The sequence below is a fragment of the Sciurus vulgaris genome (assembly GCF_902686455.1).
Source record: "Sciurus vulgaris genome assembly, chromosome: 12".
Lineage (NCBI taxonomy): Eukaryota > Metazoa > Chordata > Mammalia > Rodentia > Sciuridae > Sciurus > Sciurus vulgaris.
In genome coordinates this window covers 88,484,375-88,494,689 of record NC_136473.1, presented here as the reverse complement: position 1 = coordinate 88,494,689, position 10,315 = coordinate 88,484,375, and positions in this window count along the sequence as shown.

The following is a 10,315-nucleotide window of genomic DNA, read 5'->3' as shown; positions in this document are numbered from 1 at the left end:
TAGGACATTACTTCTGTTTGCTTTGCCTCAGGCCTTCCTTGCCAGCCTTCTCTGAACAGCCCACTATCCTTTTAATGAACTCATTGTCTGCTGAAAGCTGCCAGATTCAGCTTTCTTGTGACTAAGAATTTGGACTGTCACAAGGATTATGCAGACAGATGGAAAGAGATCCAATGACAGAATCCTGACTTTCCTTCCTAAGACAAATTAGTTGTTAGGAATAACAATTAATTCAAAATAAAGCAAGTTAATATTTTTAAATAAGTATTATAAACACAATACAATGCACTCTAGTTTTAGGAACCTCAAGTATAGGAGTACTTGGACCCTCTTATAACAATCTGCAGGTAATTTACACACACATTTTCTTTTTTTCTCTCCCGATAAGCAATTCAGATAAAATTGTCACATTTCCAATTTTCTAGTAGATAAAAAAGATTAAACCAACACACAATTTTTGTCCAATATAGTTCAGGAGCCCTTTCTCTTCTGCAATCAGTTCTGAAACATAGATTCAGATATCTCTTTCTCTCTCTCTCTCTCTTTATATATACATATATATATATAAATATATATTCACGTACATATATATGTACGTGAATATATATACACATACATATATATGTATGTATATATGCATCATGCATATATATTCATACACACACTCACACTATCATTTGCTATGACAAGAAACCCAAAACTCAAAGTAACTATAAAACAAACTTATATTCCCCTTTCCATGAAGTCTAGAAAAGTTCTTTTTCAGATGCCTGCTTTTGTGGCTCCTCTCCAAGCAATGAACCTTAAGAACCCATGCTTCCTCTGTTTTGTATCTCTATTAACATAACATGTTTAACTTCTAATCATGAAGGCCAGGAGACCAAGAAAGAGAGAGAAAAAGATTATGATTAAAACCACTTCTCCCCATAGTACTTTGGCACGAACTTAGTTGCATAGTCCCTTAAAGGGAGGAGACAGAATAGAAAATGTACCTTTGTATATCCCCAGAAGAAAAATTAATATTTTCATGAAAAATAGGTGCTTTTCTGCTACATTATCCACCAGTTGAGCTGGTTGAGAGGGATTAGGTTTTCTAACTCAGATATATATCACACATCTCACAAAGTATTTTTAATATGATTACTATGCAAGTGTTTAGATACTGTTTTGAAAACAATAGGTAGGAGTGTGTTATTACAAAGTTTCATTGCATTGTAAGCAAAAATAGGTCTCCGTTAGTGATTTTTGTTTGTTTGTTTAGAGTACAGAAAATAAAGAAAAAAAGGATGTTAAATAGGTCAAGGGGTTGTACATGGCAGATATCAAAACCTAGTTTGTGAAGACTGGATGCAACTCATTGGTAAAGCTACTTGCAGAGTATGCAGGAGGCCCTGGGTTCCATCCCCACCAAACAGAAAACATAATTTACAAACTTCCTAAGCACCTTTGGCATGACCTCATTGTTATACCTTTGAAAATCTAAAAGCCAAATTACTCATATTCTTTTCTAACTGGACTACCAACATTAGCCTAAGAATTGCTGAATCACATATAAAAAAAGAAGATCTACAAATTATAGAAAGTGTTATAGTATGGATGTGAGGTGTCCTGCAAAAACTCACATGTGAAACAATGAAAGAAGGTTTGGAAGAGAAATGATTGGGCAATAGCCTTACTCTAATCAGTAAATTAATCCCTAATGGGATTAACTGAGAGGTAACTGGAGACAAGTGAGGTGTGGCTGGAGGAAGTGGTTCATTGGGGATGTCTCTCTCTCTCTCTCTCTCTCTCTCTCTGCTTCCTTTTTTTTGGGGGGGTGCTGGGGATCGAACCCAGGGCCTTGTGCTTACAAGGCAAGCACTCTACCGACTGAGCTATCTCCCCAGCCCCTCTCTGCTTACTGATTATTATGTGAGCTGCTTCCATCTGCCATACTCCACTGTGAAGTTCAGCCTCACCTAGAGCCCCAAGGAATGGAGCTGGCTATGAAACTGTGAGCCCCTGAATAAACTTTTTCTCCTCTACAGTTACTCTGGTCAGATCCTTTTAGGCACAGCAGTGAAAAGGCCGACTAAAACAGAAATTATCTTCAATACAGTTGACAGAAGTATTTTTGTTTTTCAGAGTATCTTTACTATTACTCTAAAATACAGTCATTAACATAATAGCTGTTAGAAGCATGTCAGAGAAGCACTAATGTTTCCCATGAAAAACCTTTGGGATATTGCTTTCTAGAAATAATATTTTTATTTTTTCTGATTCCCACAGGACTCTGTAAACTAATACGCTTAAATTCATCCTTTTCTGCTTACAGATTTTTCCTTTGTAACTGTAAATCTTGACTTACATATGGTCATATTTTAGAAAACAATGTACACATTTTATGACAAGTCTTTAAAGAGCAGATTTCAGTTTCAATAAAATCCAGTTAATTCATTTTACTTTCCACGTCTCTGTTTTCTATGTTCTTAGATATTCTTGCCTTGCAAACATTTTTGTATGTTTTCATCTAATAAAATTGTAGCATTTAATTTAGTTCTTTTGTTCATTTCAATTTGATTTTATTCTCTATGGTATGAGGTTGGGGTCAAGTTTCTTTTTCTATTTTGCCCCATGTGGGTTTTATGGGGTTCTGGTGTCATTAGTTGAGGATAATTTTCTTTTCACATAGTGCCACTGCCCCCTCAATCTCTTAGCTAGCACCGCTAATTCAGAGGAAAAAATAAAAACCTGAGGAGGGTTAACGGGGCTATGAAAAAAAGACAGACACACCTAGAGAGAAAATACTAGGGCAAGGTAGGTAGCCAGCCTCTGATGGAGTTTGACTGACCCAGAGCTAGCTCAGCACTTTTATTATATAGGTCTCATCTAAAGGTTATTTGTGGGAAAGTTTCAGCAAAGCAGGCAGTCTGAAGTATGCAGGACTGGTGAGACATTAGGGTCATCTTGTTTTGCTCAGAATTCTCTATCCCTGGGAGCTGGTGCCTGAGCTCAAGGTCTTGAATGATAATAGCTGCATGCTATTGCATGTCACCTCCTCTGGCCAGTGGCACCAAGCAACTGGGTCATCTTGACCTGTACCGTAGCACCGGAAGTCCCCAGCATAAAGGCAGCCATAGGCAATTGGAAAGACCATGATTCAAATCACAGCTCTCCACAGCACAGAACTGCTTTGGCACTTTTGTGCAAAACCACCTTTGGAACATATAAAGAACTTGGAAATCACCACTCTGTGCTCTCAACAAGAAAAAATAATAATAAGTTGAAAGAAAATAAAGTTTTTCTTAGATTCATTAGAAAGTCAAGGTCACAGGGAAAACTGCTTCACTGAAAACTGGAAAGCCATACAAGAAGATAAAGAAAATCTGTTTATCAGGAGCAGAAACCCAGGATTAGACACTGCTGCTTAGAGCCAATATTGTTGGCAACACTTTAAACTACTAAGAAAAATTCTGGAAGCCAACTGTGGAGTAACTTGAGAGTCAAAAATCCTGAAGTGCCTGAAGTGTGAGGATTTTCAAGATGGCAGAATAGAGAAGGTCACTTTCCTGGCTGCTCCATGGCATGAAACCAAGAAAGCAGATAGGCAGCAAAGAGCCTGGAGCCTGCCTAAGCCAAAACCCCACCTCTAGGAGTTCTGTCTCCAGGATTTCCTCTCTCACTTTAGCAACCCCATCCTGATGGTGGAGCCAGCATCACACTCCAGACAACATACCTAACATACTGAGAAGGGAAGCTGAGAATCATTTGAATTCCAACAGAAACAATTCTTTAACTTTTCATGGAGATCTTCCCCCACCCCCTGCCTTTTTTGCTGGTTTGATTGTTTTTCTGTTTAACTGTGACCGTAATGGTTCATGGACATTTATACATATTCCTATTTGTTTTTTTTCTTCTCATTTCTAACATTTTGAAAACAGTTATTTTCATGGATCAGTTTTTTGAGGACTAGAATGTTTGATTAGTATATTTCAGTTTTGTTTCCTATTCTTTTTATCTTTAATTTTTAAAAATTTTTACTTTATATATTTTTTCTTATGTTTCCCTTGATTTTCTTTCTTCTGCTAATAGTCGATCTCTATTTCTCTTTTACTCTTCATTTAATTTTTTACTTCTGTCTTCTCTCCTCCTCTCTCATAAACATCCTACATGACTTATGTTTTCTCCCTCTCCACCATTTGAAATTGAAAAACTTTTTGAAAACTTATTATTTTTATTATAGGCAATAACTGATCATATAATTTATGTATATTGTGACAACATTGTAGATGTCATAGCAAGAACTATTTAGTTTTATACTCTGTATCATTTGCATTGATTGTTGTTATTGTCTCCCCCATGAGGTACTGGAAACCTTCAGGGACACTATAAATCCATAGGGTAGAAACTCTACTGCCTCAGAGCCATACTGTTAGATGGGTAGACACACAAACAACATGAAAAAGTAAGGGAACAAATCACTCCAAGCAAACCAAGGTACTTCAATATTAGAATTCATTACCATCACAGTGGAAGAAATGTCAGGTTTTTTGCTGGTCCATGATGAAAGACTGCACCCCAAGAATTTTCTCTGGGTTTCACTCATGTGGAGGAGGAACCAATTCTTAGTCCACTATGTCACCTGCACACTTCACATTGTTAGGCCTTTCAGTTACAGTGGCAAAAAAGCTCACTGAAACACCATTTAATTTAAAATTATAGAAAAATCAGCTAAAAAGAGAAAATATTAAAAAAAGAGGAAAAAAAAATACACTTTACCTTCAAAGGTACAATGATGAGAATTGTACTGGATTTTTGTCCATAAATTATTTCAGCAAGATTAGAATAAAATAAAATATTTAAAGCATTGTGGAAAATAATTGCCAATCTAAGATTCTGTATCCATTGAAACTATACACTAAAAGTGGAAAGAGAAGTAAATACTTTCAGAAACAGAAATTAATTTGAGTAGTAGGGCTTTGATTCCTATTGGAAGCAGTGACTGAAGTAGGGTCCTTGAGCTGTGAGCTGTCCTGTGGCAGTGGTGATGCCTCTCTGGGGAGCTGTCAGTGTGAAGATGCTGATTAAAGGTTGCCCAGTTGCTATGGTGACACCCTGTTCAGCAGGAGTATCTGTGCCAGACACAGAGCTATCAGTTCTTAACCGGTAGGTTCTGACACCAGCTGCCTGGGGATAGAAAGATATGGGTACAAGCTGATAAACAAAATTGGGTTGTTCATACCTATGACCTTGGTTCCATTTGTTCTGGAGAAACTTTCTCACAATAACCCTTTTAATGATAAAACCTGTAAAATAAATATGTTGAGCTTGTTCTGGGTCACTATCTCCCTACCAGGGATTTTAGTGAACCACCAAGTCCCAGCTTTCTATTTGTGTGTCTGTTTGTCTTTTCTTCACTCCTTCATCAGCCCTTGTCTGGTGCCTGATCTAATGGCCATGTAGGTCGTAGCAGAAACCCATATGAAAAGTGAAAGTATTGTTGGTTTTATTGTTCATTAACATTTTGCTGATGCATGGCCCAGTTTCTTGTTTCTCAGTGAGCTGTTAGTTATGGTTGTTCTATATTTCATTTTAAACCTGGTATACCTTAGCAATGAGAGGTGAGAGAAGAATGGAGGAACTTTATGTAGAGGTAAATGAGAGGAAGGGGGGATATGAAAAATGGTGGAATGAGACAGACATCATTACCCTATTTGCATGTATGATTACACAAATCATATGAATCTATATTGCACACAACCATAGAAATGATATACCCCATTTGTGTACAATGAATCAAAATGCAGTCTGTAAAAATGAAATTAAATAAATAGATACATAAAAATTTTGTAAATATATTTGAAATCGATTGTGAAGGAATTATATAAAGAAGGAAAAATATCAGTTTTGAAAAGCTGTATTTATTGATTTGGAGTTACCTACCAGAAAGTTGTATCTTAATAAACCACACTGAGTATCTGAGAGTAGTTTTAAATAAATAACTTGTTTTCTTCATGAATAAGAAGATTCAAAAGCCTCTGGTAAAGCAAACTAGAATTTCAGAAAATTCCATGATAAAATTCATAATAAGAACTTCTTAGTCTTGTGAAATCATGAGCATTAGAGTATATCATATATGACCTACATACATATCAGCTACCAAAACTCAAGATATGATGGAAGATATTATGAACACATAAATAACATATTCATTTCTTTTCAATCTCCTGTAGTAGTTGGGAATAAAGGTATGAAATGTTGTAGTTGAAATGAGTCTGTAGATTTGAATGAAGCATGTTGGGATTCTAGTGTGACATGGTTCAAAGATAAATCAACTTGAATCATCATGATAGCAAATGCCTCTGACCTAATTATCAGAACGAGTCAATTTAGACACTCAGGTACTTCAGAATGTAGGATGAGGAACATCATGTACCCTTGAGCAAAGATATACCAATCATTTCAAAATATCACTGTAAATCTCCTCCTAAACATTTCCAAAGAGATATATAGCCATTTTTTTTTAGGACAATGTATTCCAAAAAGGGATAATTTCAGGGAAAATTAGACACTAGGTCTCATCTAAGGCTAATCTCTGGAACACAAAAGACCATTTGCCCACTAGTCAAAATGGAGGCTGTTTAGAATTTAGAGATAAATCACTTAGACTGGATTCTGTCTTACAGTTGACCAGGTGGTCTGTTACCTCATTCTTTGATAATTTCTCCAGCTTCAGAATTGGTGTAGATAAACTTCTCAAGTATAGAATGCTCTACTAGCATATTTATGGATATAACATAAACCATGCCGTAAAACAAGTTTCTTTACCCTGTGTAAATTAAAGACCAAATATCAACACTGAAGAAAAAGAAAAGGAGTAATATCACTATGAAAATCTTTAAAAATTCCAGAATTTTAATTGATGAGGAGAAAGACTCTACTGCATACATTGAGGAGCCTGTTCCTCTGTATTTTTCTTGATTTTAGTTATATCATAATTTTTTTCTAAAGTCAAGTAAGAGACATTTTACCTTTGCGCCTTTTTGAAATTTGGAAGGAACATACATCAAATTTGGTTGTAATACTTTGATCTTCTTAATGAATAACTCAGAAGACTGTCAGTATTTTCACTGGCTTATGCTGAAAACAGATCTGTTATTTTGAGATTATGATGTATTTGGTTAAATAGCTTGTAGCAAAAGTTTCGGCTTGGAATGCATCAGAGCCTATGTACTTCCTTAATTGTCCTTAGATTTTGGAGCAAATCTCTATTCTGGGTAAGAGGAAAATATCCTCCTTTTTGGAATTAGCTCATGGTTTGGCACTGAATTCCAATTAGGACTGACTTTCTAATTTACATGTGCATAATATGTCTCTATAGACATGAACTGAATGATTTTAGTAGTATAAATCAACTCAGAGCTTGACATGAAGGAGAACAGGGGTATACAGAATTTGTGAGCAATACTTCAATTGTAAACATTGGAGTCCACTTTCCCTGAAAAGACAGATTTATTTTTCTAGAAAGCAGAGAACAGTGCAATATACAAACAGCAGTTAATGGGATTGTTTGAACAAAAGGATGGACAGAAATTTAATATTGGATGATTCTTTTCAAAAAGCAGATGGAGAAAGTAACCTGATATAACTTTTGGAATATTGAGTGTGAAGGTATTTTTTTCTTACATGTTAATTTCATCTAAAAGTCTTCTGCAGTGACCTTTCTTAATTAGGTGGAAATATAATTTACACTATGAAGTCATTATGTCTCTTCCCCAGATCAATCCATGGTTTCTTCAGTGGCTTTGTGATAGTGGTAATGGTGGAAGTTTTTTGTATTCTCAAAAACTTAACTTCATGAGAGTTGATTAGAAGTTGGTAATTATGACTATTGATTCAGTTGGCAATAGAGAGCAATGTGTAATCTCCCAAGGAACCAATCAATCAATGGACCTATTCTTTCATGGAAGACAGAGCAATGTTTTCTTTATAGGATATATTAAATATCAATCTGGAAAGGTTTTTAAGCAGAAGTAGAAGAAATAAAAATATGGACAGTAGATAATCAGAATTTGACAAAATATTTTGATGTCATTTACTTTATAGAAACTATTAGAACAGAACTAAAGTCAACATACTATAGTAATACAAGTGTACACATCTTTATAACAATGGAATAATAATAGTCAAGTTATGGAACCAGCCTATGTGTCCATCAACAGATGAATGAATAAAGAAAATTTGGTGTACACACACACACACACACACACACAATGGATCCTTATTTAGCCATAAAGATAAAAAATTATGGCATTTGCAGGACATTGGATGGAAGTGAAGATTATCATTTTAAGCAAGATAAGTCAAACTTAGAAAGTCAAGGTTCATATGTTTTCTCTCATATGTGGAAGCTAGAGAGAAAAAAGAAAAAACAGTTTCTCATGAAAATAGAATGGAGACCAATGGGGTAGAGGAGGGAAGACGAGAGAGAAGGGGAGGTGGTACTGGGGAATGAAACTGAACAAAGTATGTTATATTCATGCACTGATGTGCCACAGTGAAATCCACTATTCTGTATTAATATCAGGCATTAATTTTAAAAAGTTATAAAAATAATTTTAGGAAATCAAGATGAAGTTATTTATCCTTAAGTTTTATCTTGTTAACTTTGTTAATTTGCCTTTATGAAGGAGGAGAAAAGTAATGTGATAGCATGTATATTATAGATATAGAAAGTTGATTGAAATTTACTTAATATTTCTCAGAAATGTAAGGCAAAAATCTGGTCACAAAATTAACAATAAATAACCAAAAAGTGGCAAGTAATAAAAGATGCAACATATTTTCATATTCTGTAGGAAAGTCTATCAATAATATTTGTATATAGAAACATTTTTAGAGTTCTTACTCTTTGGGACCCCATTTTCTGAAAGTACTCAGAGTCTAGAGTCCATTTGGATAAGATAAAAAGATAGACTATTCCAGAATCACACAATGTTTTTATAAAAGAAGGATGTTCTGCAAGATAATCACACATTTAAGCATTTAGTTTTAGATTATTTGTCTTGCTTTGTGTTTCCCTTCCAAAGGTCAACTTAAATCACTGCACTTCATCTGTGCAAACAAAAAAAAAAAAAAGTAGATTATATATAATATAAACAATTTCAAATAATGTGACTAACTACTTGACTACAGCAGGCAGCTGGAAACTCAAAGGTGACACACAAATACAATTAGTTGATAAATGACCCCTTACCTACAAGAACAATAGCTGTAGGTGTGGGGTACTGATACATAAGTTGAAGGAAGAAACCTCACTGGGTGGAAAGGGAGGTCACTTCTAAATCAAATGCTTCCAATCCTCTCAGTGCAGTGGGTTACTCACTGATTCCACAGAAACATACTGAGAGATCTTCAAACAAAAAGCAGTAATTAAACATGTCATGCTTATGAAAATTTTGGAGTTGAGCAGAATTCACTTATATTTTATGGATTTTATTTCCACTTTCATCTGATAATTATCAGGAAGAGGTGACTGATTTTAGCACCCATATACTTAAATGTAAATAAATTTTTTTCATGTGGATATTTTATACATTAATCCTTTAAAAATCCAACTTTAGTTCTTCATAAAGAAAATGCTGAGAAAAGATCATAAAAACAAAATAATTTCAGATAAAAGTGTTATATGTAAATCCTTAAGTTATAACATTGAATTATCTTTGTATTATAGATTATTGGAGTCTTGGTTCAGGCAAATATTGTAGAAGAGTTATCTTTTTATCTAATAATAAATCATCAAGTTACAATTTTGATTGACAACTTGTTAGATTTTAGAACTTAGATTTCAAACATTGTGCAAAACTACCAAGGGAAATAATGCTGATTTCTTACTTGCAGTCAAAATTAGAACAGTGAGGGAAGTCATTGAATTGGAAGTAAGGAATGACATTCCATTTAATTTGCATTCATTCTTTTAAAAATTCTATTAATATTTTACGTGGAAAAATCACTTTGTGTGCATAATTTAAAAAGTCACATAGCATACATTTTTTAGTTTTTCTTACCATGTTCTCTGAATCTAGAACGATGTCAACACTTTAGAAATTGTGTAGATAAATATGTTATTGTATCTTTTGAAAGTTTATATTGGTTAGGACATTCTTCTACTTTTAATTAGATGAATTTGAGCCTAATTGAGCTAGGTAAATGGAAAAATATGATGTATCAAGATGATTTATCTGTCTTGTATCTACTTGCATTTTTGTATGATCATTTGTTCAAATAGTCACCTATGTTATCAAGCAATTCTAACTGTACACAATACTTATGTGGC